General features: G+C 44.3%; 1 pseudogene; it reads left to right on the forward strand.

The window, feature by feature from the left end:
* Positions 1 to 1,244: 1,244 nt before the first annotated feature.
* Positions 1,245 to 3,885, forward strand: LOC105079750 (CXXC-type zinc finger protein 5-like; annotated as a pseudogene).
* Positions 3,886 to 9,010: the final 5,125 nt, after the last annotated feature.

The raw sequence follows: 9,010 nt of genomic DNA on the forward strand, positions 1-9,010 counted from the left end.
ACCATAAAACTCCTAGAAGAGAACATAGGCAGAACACTTTTTGACATAAATCGCAGCAATAGTTCTTTAGATCTGTCTCTTAAAGCAAAAGGAATAAAAGCAAAAAGAAACAAATGGAACCTAATTAAACTTAAAAGCCTTTGCACAACAAAAGAAATCATCAGCAAAAAGAAAAGACAACCTACTGAATGGGAAAATATTTGCAAATGATATAACAGACAGGGAATTAATATTCAAAATACATAAGCAGCTGATACAATTCATTATCAGAAAAATAAACAACCCAATCAAAAAATGGGCAGAAGACCTGAATAGACATTTTTCCAAAAAAGACATAAGGTAACTAATAGGCACATGAAAAGATGCTCCGAATTGTTAATAATTAGAGAAATGCAAATCAAAACAACAGTACCACCTCACACCTGTCAGAAAGACTATCATCAAAAGTCTACAAATAACAAATGTTGGAGAGGATGTTGAGAAAAGGCAACCCTTGTTCACTGTTAGTGGGAAGGTAAATTGATGCAGCCACTGTGGAAAACAGTATGGAAGTACCTCAAAACACTAAAACTAGAACTAGCATATTTCTCAATAATTCCACTCCTGTGTATACATGCAAAGAAAACAAAAACAGCAATTTGAAAAGACGCATGCACCCCAATGTTCATAGAGGCATTATTTACTATTGCTAAAATACGAAAGCAATCTAAGTGCCCATCAACAGATGAATGGATTAAGAAGATGTGATATACATATATATAATGAAATATTACTCAGCCTCAAAATAAAAATTTTGCCATTTGCAAAAGTGAAATAAGTCAGGGAAAGAAAAATGTTATGTTATCACTGATATGTGGAATGTAAGAAATAAGATGAATGTATATAACAAAACAGAAACAGACTCACAGATACAGAGAAGAAAATAGTTAACCAGTTGTGTGGGGTGACAGAGGAGGATTAAGAGACACAAACTACTCTGTGTAAAATAAAAAAGCAACAAGGATATACTATACAGCACAGGAAAATACAGACTTTTTTGTAATAATTTTAAATAGAGTATAATCTATAAAAACATAGAACCACTTATGTTGAACACTTAAAACTAATAACTAGTACAATACTGTAAATCAACCATACTTCAATAAATTTTTTAAAGAAATAAAAATCTCAAATAAACAACCTAACAAATATTATATAATTTAAAATAATATACCACTTTAGGTGTGGCGGGGGCCAGAGTTCGCTGCACGTCGATGGAAAGTTTGGCGGCGCGGCTGCCCCGAAGTTCAGAGTGACGACACGTCCACGTGCACCTACCCTGAGCAGCAAGGCCTCCCCGGCGTCCCTGTCGTGGGCAGAAGGGCCCGCTGCTCGTCTGTGGACCCCTCGCAGTTGGCAGGCTCCCGCAGACGCGGGGTCTAGGCCTCCGCCCCACCGCGTCCAGCCTGGGCAGCGGCCTCCAGGACACAGGCGGCAGAAGCAACAGCAACGCCAGAGGCTGCAGTGGCGGCTGCGGCGGGAAGGCGGGAGTGGCAGGCAAGAGTGCAGCCGCCTCGGTAGCAGACGATGCCCCCACCCACCCAGCGTCGGAACAAGAGCGGCATCATCAGCGAACCCCTCAACAAGCGCCTGCGCCGCCCCCGCCCTCTCGCCCACAGCTCTTCCCTTGGGGGCAGTGGCGCTGGCAGCATGATGGGCGGGGAGTCTGCTGCAAAGGCTGCTGCGGCTGCGGCTGCAGCCGCTGCCTCCCTGTTGGCCAGTGGGCACGACCTGGCGGCGGACAAAAGCACGAACGTGGTGCTGTGGCCAGCCTGCTGGGCAAGGCAGAGCGGGCCGCGGAGCTGGCAGCCGAGGGACAGCTGACGCTGCGGCAGTTCGCGCAGTGCACGGAGATGCTGAAGCGCGTGGTGCAGGCGCGCCGACCGCGGGTGAGCGAGGCGGGCGCCCGGCCTGCCCGACATGGAGGCTTGGCGGGTGCCGAAGCCCTCAACTGGCCAGTCCGACTTCCCCTACCTGGGCGCCTTCCCCATCAGCCCAGGCGTCTTCATCATGACCTCGGCGGGCGTGTTCCTGGCTGAGAGCGCGCTGCACATGGCTGGCCTGGCCGGGTACCCCATGCAGGGAGAGCTGTCCTCCGCCATCAGCTCCGCCGGGAAGAAGCGGAAACGCTGCGGCCTGTGTGCGCCCTGCCCGCGGCGCATCGGCTGCGAGCAGTGCAGCAGTTGTAAGAACCGAAAAGCTAACCATCAGATTTGCAAATTGAGGAAATGTGAGGAACTCAAGCCTTCTGCTGCGCTGGAGGTAACTTACACGCCTTAGAGGGAGGTGTGTGGGCTCTTGCGCCTGTCCGGCAGTCCAAACCCACTCCTGCCCAGATCCACACCTTTCCTGCCTGGGCGAGTGTCTGTGGGATGCCCAGCCCATCCCTGGGCTCTAGGGTTTTAGGGCAGGCTCCAAGACACCGCTTCACTGCCCCACAAGTCAGAGCCACATCCTCAGATAGATGCCCGTAGGTTGTTTTGAGCTTAGGCAAGCATGAAATTCCAGGCAGGGGCCTAGCATTCTCTCCAAGCCCCCGGATTCTGAACCCCTCCTGGAGTTTTGGGTCAGGGATTGAGATTCCCACAGAGGTACTAAGTCTCTGACTTTCAGACATGTCCTAACGCTTCCAGTCCGTGACCCAAGATTCCGGGACTCTCCTCTGCCCCATTTGAGGGGTTCTGTCTGGTGGACCCTGTGGCTTTGAGGGGTAAGCCCTTCATTTGCCCTTTCAGAGACCAACTTTTCCCCCTGAGGCCACCCAAGGATAGAGCAGCTCCAGTGCTGACTGCTCTGCTCTGAGGCCTGGAAGAACCCTAGCTCTAGGCACCTAGTTAACAAATTTGGGGTGCCTTGGGACCCTAAGACCAGTCTGGCTGCATACTTAATGGCCAGGGGTCCTGTGGACGGGGCTGGGACCAGGGGATGGCTTGAGCCTGGAGTACAGGCAAGCCTTGGCCACTGTGGGATTGGCTTTGAGAAGGCAGAAGGGTTCCCATGCTGTTTTCTCGCCACCCTTGTAGCAGGGCCTGTCCCATGCCCTCAGCCATAACACCTTGCTGTGGTGTCAGGCCTGGGTACAAAAGCAACTTTTCAGCCTGCTGACCCTGCCCTGTCCCCGCCCCTCTGCGAATGGGCTTGATGCAAATGTACAGAATGGCTGTAAAACAATGGCACCCCAGCCGTGGCTGTCCCCTACCCCAAGCCCCAGCATGCATCTGCCCTCCTGTCCAGAGAACACACTTGTGTGCACACAAAGGCGCCTGCTCTCATCTAGTGTAGAGACAGTTACACACACGCACACACACACACATACATCATGCCCAGTACCCAGTCTTATTACAGGCGCAGCTCTTAATAGACACCGCAAGCATCCTTCCTTCCTAGCACAGCTCCAAACACGCTAATCACTGTAGCACAGCTCAAGGCACACACCTTGTATGTGTCCAGTGCACACGTGTACACGTACTCATTTGACAGAAACGTGACCATAACTCTCAGATGCACCACAGGCACCTGGCGCTTGTGGCCTTTGGACCGGGGAAAGGAGTCTTCCTGTCTGGAAGGAGTGTTCCTGGGCACAGTGGCTCAGGAGGCCTCTGGGTGCTCCGGGCCCTCCAGTGGCCCAGCGGGTCAGGCTTCTCCTCTGGCCTGGCCAGGATGGCAGGAACTCCACGGGGTGGCCTCTGTTACTCCATGCCCATCCCTCCATCGTGAGGCCATCCATGGGGTGAACATCTTTAACCAGGCCCAGCCAGACCCTGGGTGAACTGTCTCCTTGTTTTTGTCTCCTGTTCCTGCCAGAAGGTGATGCTTCCGATGGGAGCCTCCTTCCGGTGGTTTTAGTGATTGTGGCGGGAACCCAAAGCTGCCCTCTCTGTGCAATGTCACTGCTAGTGTGGCCTCTGGCAAGGGATTCAAGCAAAAACAAATGGATGCACTGTCTTTAGAACCAAAAATATTCTCTCGCAGATTTCACTCCTGTTTTTACATATATATAGTTGTTGTTGTCATTTTAACATCTCCACGTCCCTAGTATAAAAAGAAAAAGAAAAAAATAATTAACTGATTTTTTGGAAGAACAACAAAAAAAGAGGTACAGACGAATCTATAAAGTACTAAGACTTCCTGGGCAAAAAATGTACAATCAGTTTTCTTCCTGCGTCAATGTCAACGTTATCTGTGCAGAAGATGCAGTTTTTGTGTAGAAAATGTAAATTTTCTGTAACCTTTTGAAATCTAGTTGCTAATAAGCACTACTGTAATTTAGCACAGTTTAACCCCACCCTCATTTAAACTGCCTTTGATTCTTTTCGACCATGAAATGGTGCATAGTTTGCCTGGAGGATCCACTCATGTTTATAGAGAAAGTTGATGGCGCCCTGTCAGCCCCTGGGTACCCATCCACTCGTGCGGCGCTGCCCCGAGGAGCTCGCAGAGCGGGAGGGAGCAGCCCACCCACCCCCCGGGGCCCAGGCCTACCGTGCTGCACCCTCGGTCCCCAGAATGGGATCCCCCACCCCAACAGTGATGATTTTGTGTAAACGAAGGAAAGTTCTGTTCGTTTATACATTGAGATCTGGGGAGCCCATGTCTCGATATTTCTGAGCCTGGGTAATTCCCTTAGAGAAAATAAGGCCCTTTTTTCTGGCCTTTGCTGATGGCAACAGAAGGGGCTTCTGTGCCTGGCCCGCTGCAGGTGGAGGTAGGTGCCGGGTTGGGGGCCTTGCCCATGGCCAGCTTCTCACTGCTGAACATGCTGTTTGTATTGTTTTAGGAAAGCAGGCTGTTTTGTGAATACAACAAATGCACGTTTGTGTCAAGAAAAATATATCACTTTAAATAGCAAAACCCCACCCTCCAAAAATTAAGAAATAATTGAAGAAGAGTGTCATTTAAATAGCATTGCATCCCATGGGATAACAATAAATACACTGGTATCTGGATCAGTCTCCTGGCTGTCCACCACCTGGCCTTGAAGTCAGTGACACATATTCCGAAATTATGAATAATTGGCTTCTAGGTACGACTACAGCAGCAAAAAAACTCCGAAATTCTCATTGTCTTATAGCAGCAAATATTTATTATTTGATCATATTATATGAGGGCTTGAGTCGACTGTAGCTCTTCTGGGCAATGCTCAACTCCACATGCCTCCTTGTTTCAAGTCTCTGGCTGAAGGACAGCCCCTGAGATCCCCTTTCTCATGGCAGAGGGCAGAAACTGAGGAAGGCAGAACTAAAGTGCAAAAGTTCATTTAAAGTTTCTGCTTGGACGTTATTTGGATCCCATCCACTCATATCCCATTAGCCAAGCCAAGTTGATAGGAAGTGTATATAACCTACCTGCAGGAAGGCAGAGCAAATGCAGGGAAGGAAAAATTGAATGGGCACCAAAGGCACAACTGATGTAAATAAAACAATAAGCACCTTGTCTAGAATATAAGACACATTCCATAGCTTTAGCTCTTACTTTCATTTTATTTTGTTGAATTATCACACAGTCCTGAGAAATATCTTATTACAAGAAAATGACGATTCAGGGTAACCAAGTATCTTGTTTAAGGTTTTGTAATGGCAGCACTAGAACTTACAGCCAGGGATCCAGTCACCACAGAAAATGAATTTTCCACAATCACACAAGGTGATTATATGGAAACTGATCACAGAATTGACAGTGTCCTGTGAGAAAAATTCCAGTTCCCAACTGGAAAAGCTCCGGTAGCTTAATCAAGCTCCATTTGGTGAATTTTCTGTAGACTACTGTTCATTCCAAGCCTATAAGTCTATCCTTCAAGAATACTTTTCTCATTCTTTTCTATGACGCTAGCAGAAAATTTAACAAATAATTAATGAAGCCTTTCTGCTACGTGGAAAGCGTGGGGGAATAAATTCATCAGCTGGCACTTTTGACCAGAATGTAGTTTCCTATTTCATTTTTCATAGCAGGACAATTTTTTACTGATTTGTTAAGTCAACCATTATCTGCTTGATAGTAGTGTTCTCATGTTAAAATAACAAACTAACATTTTGTTTTAAAATGTTTATCAAGCTTGAGAGTATGCTTAGAGTGAATTTGTTTTCTGGGGCTTGTTCCTATCAGATCCTGATAAAATCTAGATTATGGGTAAGCAAACAAATGACACAAACATATAACGTCCCAACTTCATGCCCTTCTACTCCAGTAGCGTTCTAACTTTGCAGGGTCTCACGAAGCCTAAGTGTCATGGACTGAAATTTGTGTCTCTCCAAAATTTGTGTTGAAGCCCTAAACTTTGGTGTTTGAAAATGAGGACTTTGGGAAATAATTAGGGTTAGATGAGTTTCTGAGGTGGGGGTGCTCTCAGATGGAATTAGTGCCCTTACAAGAAGAACCAGAGCTTTCTCTCTCTCCCAGGGTGTGCACAAGGAAGAAGTTATGTGAGCACCCAGGGAGATGTGGCAATCCCAAGCCAAAAGAAGGCTCTCCCCAAAACCTGACCATGCTGACACCCTGATGTCTGACTTCTAGCCTCCAGAACATGAGAAAACAAGCTCCTGTCGCCCAAGCCACTCAGTGTATAGTATTTTGTCATGGAAGCCCTAGCTAAGACTTTGTGAGATAAATGAAAAACACCTGACACAGAGTAGGAGTTTTGTTGTTATTGTTGTTGTTTTTATGGGTTTTGTTTGTTTGTTTTTTAATGACAGCTGCTAGTTTTTTGGAGGGCAAGAGTGAGAGGAAAGATAAATGATGAGTAAGTCATAGTCACTAATCTTAAGAGTTTACAACCCGATTCTGAGCTTTCTGCATATAAAAAAATGAAACAGCCAGGAACACACTTCCGTAGAATGTCTTTAGATATTTTTCACAGTGATCCCCAAATTTAAGAAGCCAGCAGGATCCCCAGAACCATATATCTTTTTTCATTCCTTTCTTAATTCATTGATTTCTATACTCATTCATTAAGTAAGTATTTATTGAGTAACTAATAGATGACAAACAGCATTAGGCACTGAAGCTGCAAAGCTAGATAGGACGTGGGAGACCATTTTCTCTCTCTAGATTTTCACATCACCATGTCCATACCAGCTTTTATTAAGTGGATTAGCAAACAGTATGAGTCTCTATTATTCTTATGGAAATTGATATTCTTTGTTTAAATATCAGTAATTTTAAAAAGTTAATGTAGAGCTTTGCCTTCCTAATGTTTTATTGGAAAATAATATTATGAACAGATTTTGGTTTTATAAAATACACACCAATTAACCTCTCTGACTAGACTTAACAAGGATTCTCTAGACCCAGTTTAGCACTTTGATCGGACCTTATGTCATAAATATTTGAATGGAAACTTACTCTTCACTTTCATTTCTTTCAGTAGATGTTCCCCTCACCCCTAACTCCCCCAGTTATTTGATCTTTCCTTGTAAAACTCACACATTTCTATGAGCCACTTCAAATCCTTTGTAGATGAAGCGTTCGCATAAAGAACAAAATTGTCTAGCATGTCGCTTGGAGAATAAAAGTGAAAGTAGCTCTTTTCATGGATCATAATATTCAAGTTGTTTTTAATAGCTGGCTTAATCTCAAATGCAATTCCATAATTAATATAATCTCAAATGCAATTCCATAATTAATATAAACTCTGAGCGCTTCAGAACTAAGAGTATATCATGGTCTACAGAAGTTATTTTGAAAAAAAATAGAAGGGTAGATGTTAACTTTTCTGAACAGTTTATCAGTTAATAAATATTTAACGAATGTCTGACATTTTTAGGTATGAATTATGCAAGTTGAGACCAATTAAATAACAATAAAAATACAATTTTTTTTCCTAGATAGCAAAGTGGTCAAGGCAGTTTTCTGCAGTCACACTTCAAACTGTATTTCTTGACCTCAGAGAATGTTGGGAACAAAGACTAACATTTTTCCCCATTGAATTTCAGAGGAACCCAGAAGTTTTCTACTGTATTTTTCTCCAAGTCAAGCAAGATTCCTACTATACAACAAACTTGTTTAGCATTAAAACATGGTAGATTTATTAGTCACAATTAAAACTCCAGTGTTCTAATTTGAATGAAATAGACTTTTAATGCACTTTGGAGACATCAGCTTTTCAGCTATGTGGTCTTCTTGTGGGCCAACTCATTTGGGTCTTCAAAATACTTATAAAAACAGTGATCCTGTAGTGTAGAGAGAAGAAGCTTCAGTAATGTCTTTTAACATTTATCTGTTTATCTGGCTGGCATCTTGAAGACTATCTAAATGAAGGCAAGAACTAGGCAAAGAAGATAATGAAAGTCTTCTCCATGGATAGACTTCAGTTTTACGTTGTGATCATCTGTAAAAGAACTGGTATAAATTAGGCCAAAAAAATGCTAATGAGACCTCCACTCTCCTATAATAGATCACTTTAAGTTCTGAGAGAACATGCAAAGGAACGGGGCTTGAGTCGGTGGTATGAATTACTGAGCAGAGCAAAGCTGTAAGAAATGTCACCTTTAAGTGACCAAACAAAGCATAAGTTCACTGTGGCTAAGCTGAAACAACTATTCATGAATTCAACTACAGGTTTCTAACTTTTCTGAAAAAGGAGTTTAAATTATGCCTTCTGGAAAAATCCCTGGTGCGTGGGAGTGAGTTACAGTTAACGTTTATATAACCTAGCATTTGTTGCAAAGAAATATGGCCATTTAAAATGTCAACCCTTGGTAAAAGCCAAAGGCAAAGCACCAGAAATTAACTCAGAAGAAAAAAACATTAATGAGAAGGTTAAGTTAATGTGGACTGTGTATGTGGCTTTATACACTTACTTGAAACTTGGTTAGTGCTACAGAATGAATGTTCGTGTCCCGCCACAACTCATGTTTCTATCCTATTGCCCAATGCGACGGTATCAGGAGGGGGAGCCTTTGGAAGGTGCTTAGATTATGAGGGTGGAGACCTCATGAATGGGATTAGTGCCCTTATAAAAGGGGCCTACAGAGCT

This window comes from Camelus bactrianus, chromosome 2 (assembly GCF_048773025.1).
Source record: "Camelus bactrianus isolate YW-2024 breed Bactrian camel chromosome 2, ASM4877302v1, whole genome shotgun sequence".
NCBI lineage: Eukaryota > Metazoa > Chordata > Mammalia > Artiodactyla > Camelidae > Camelus > Camelus bactrianus.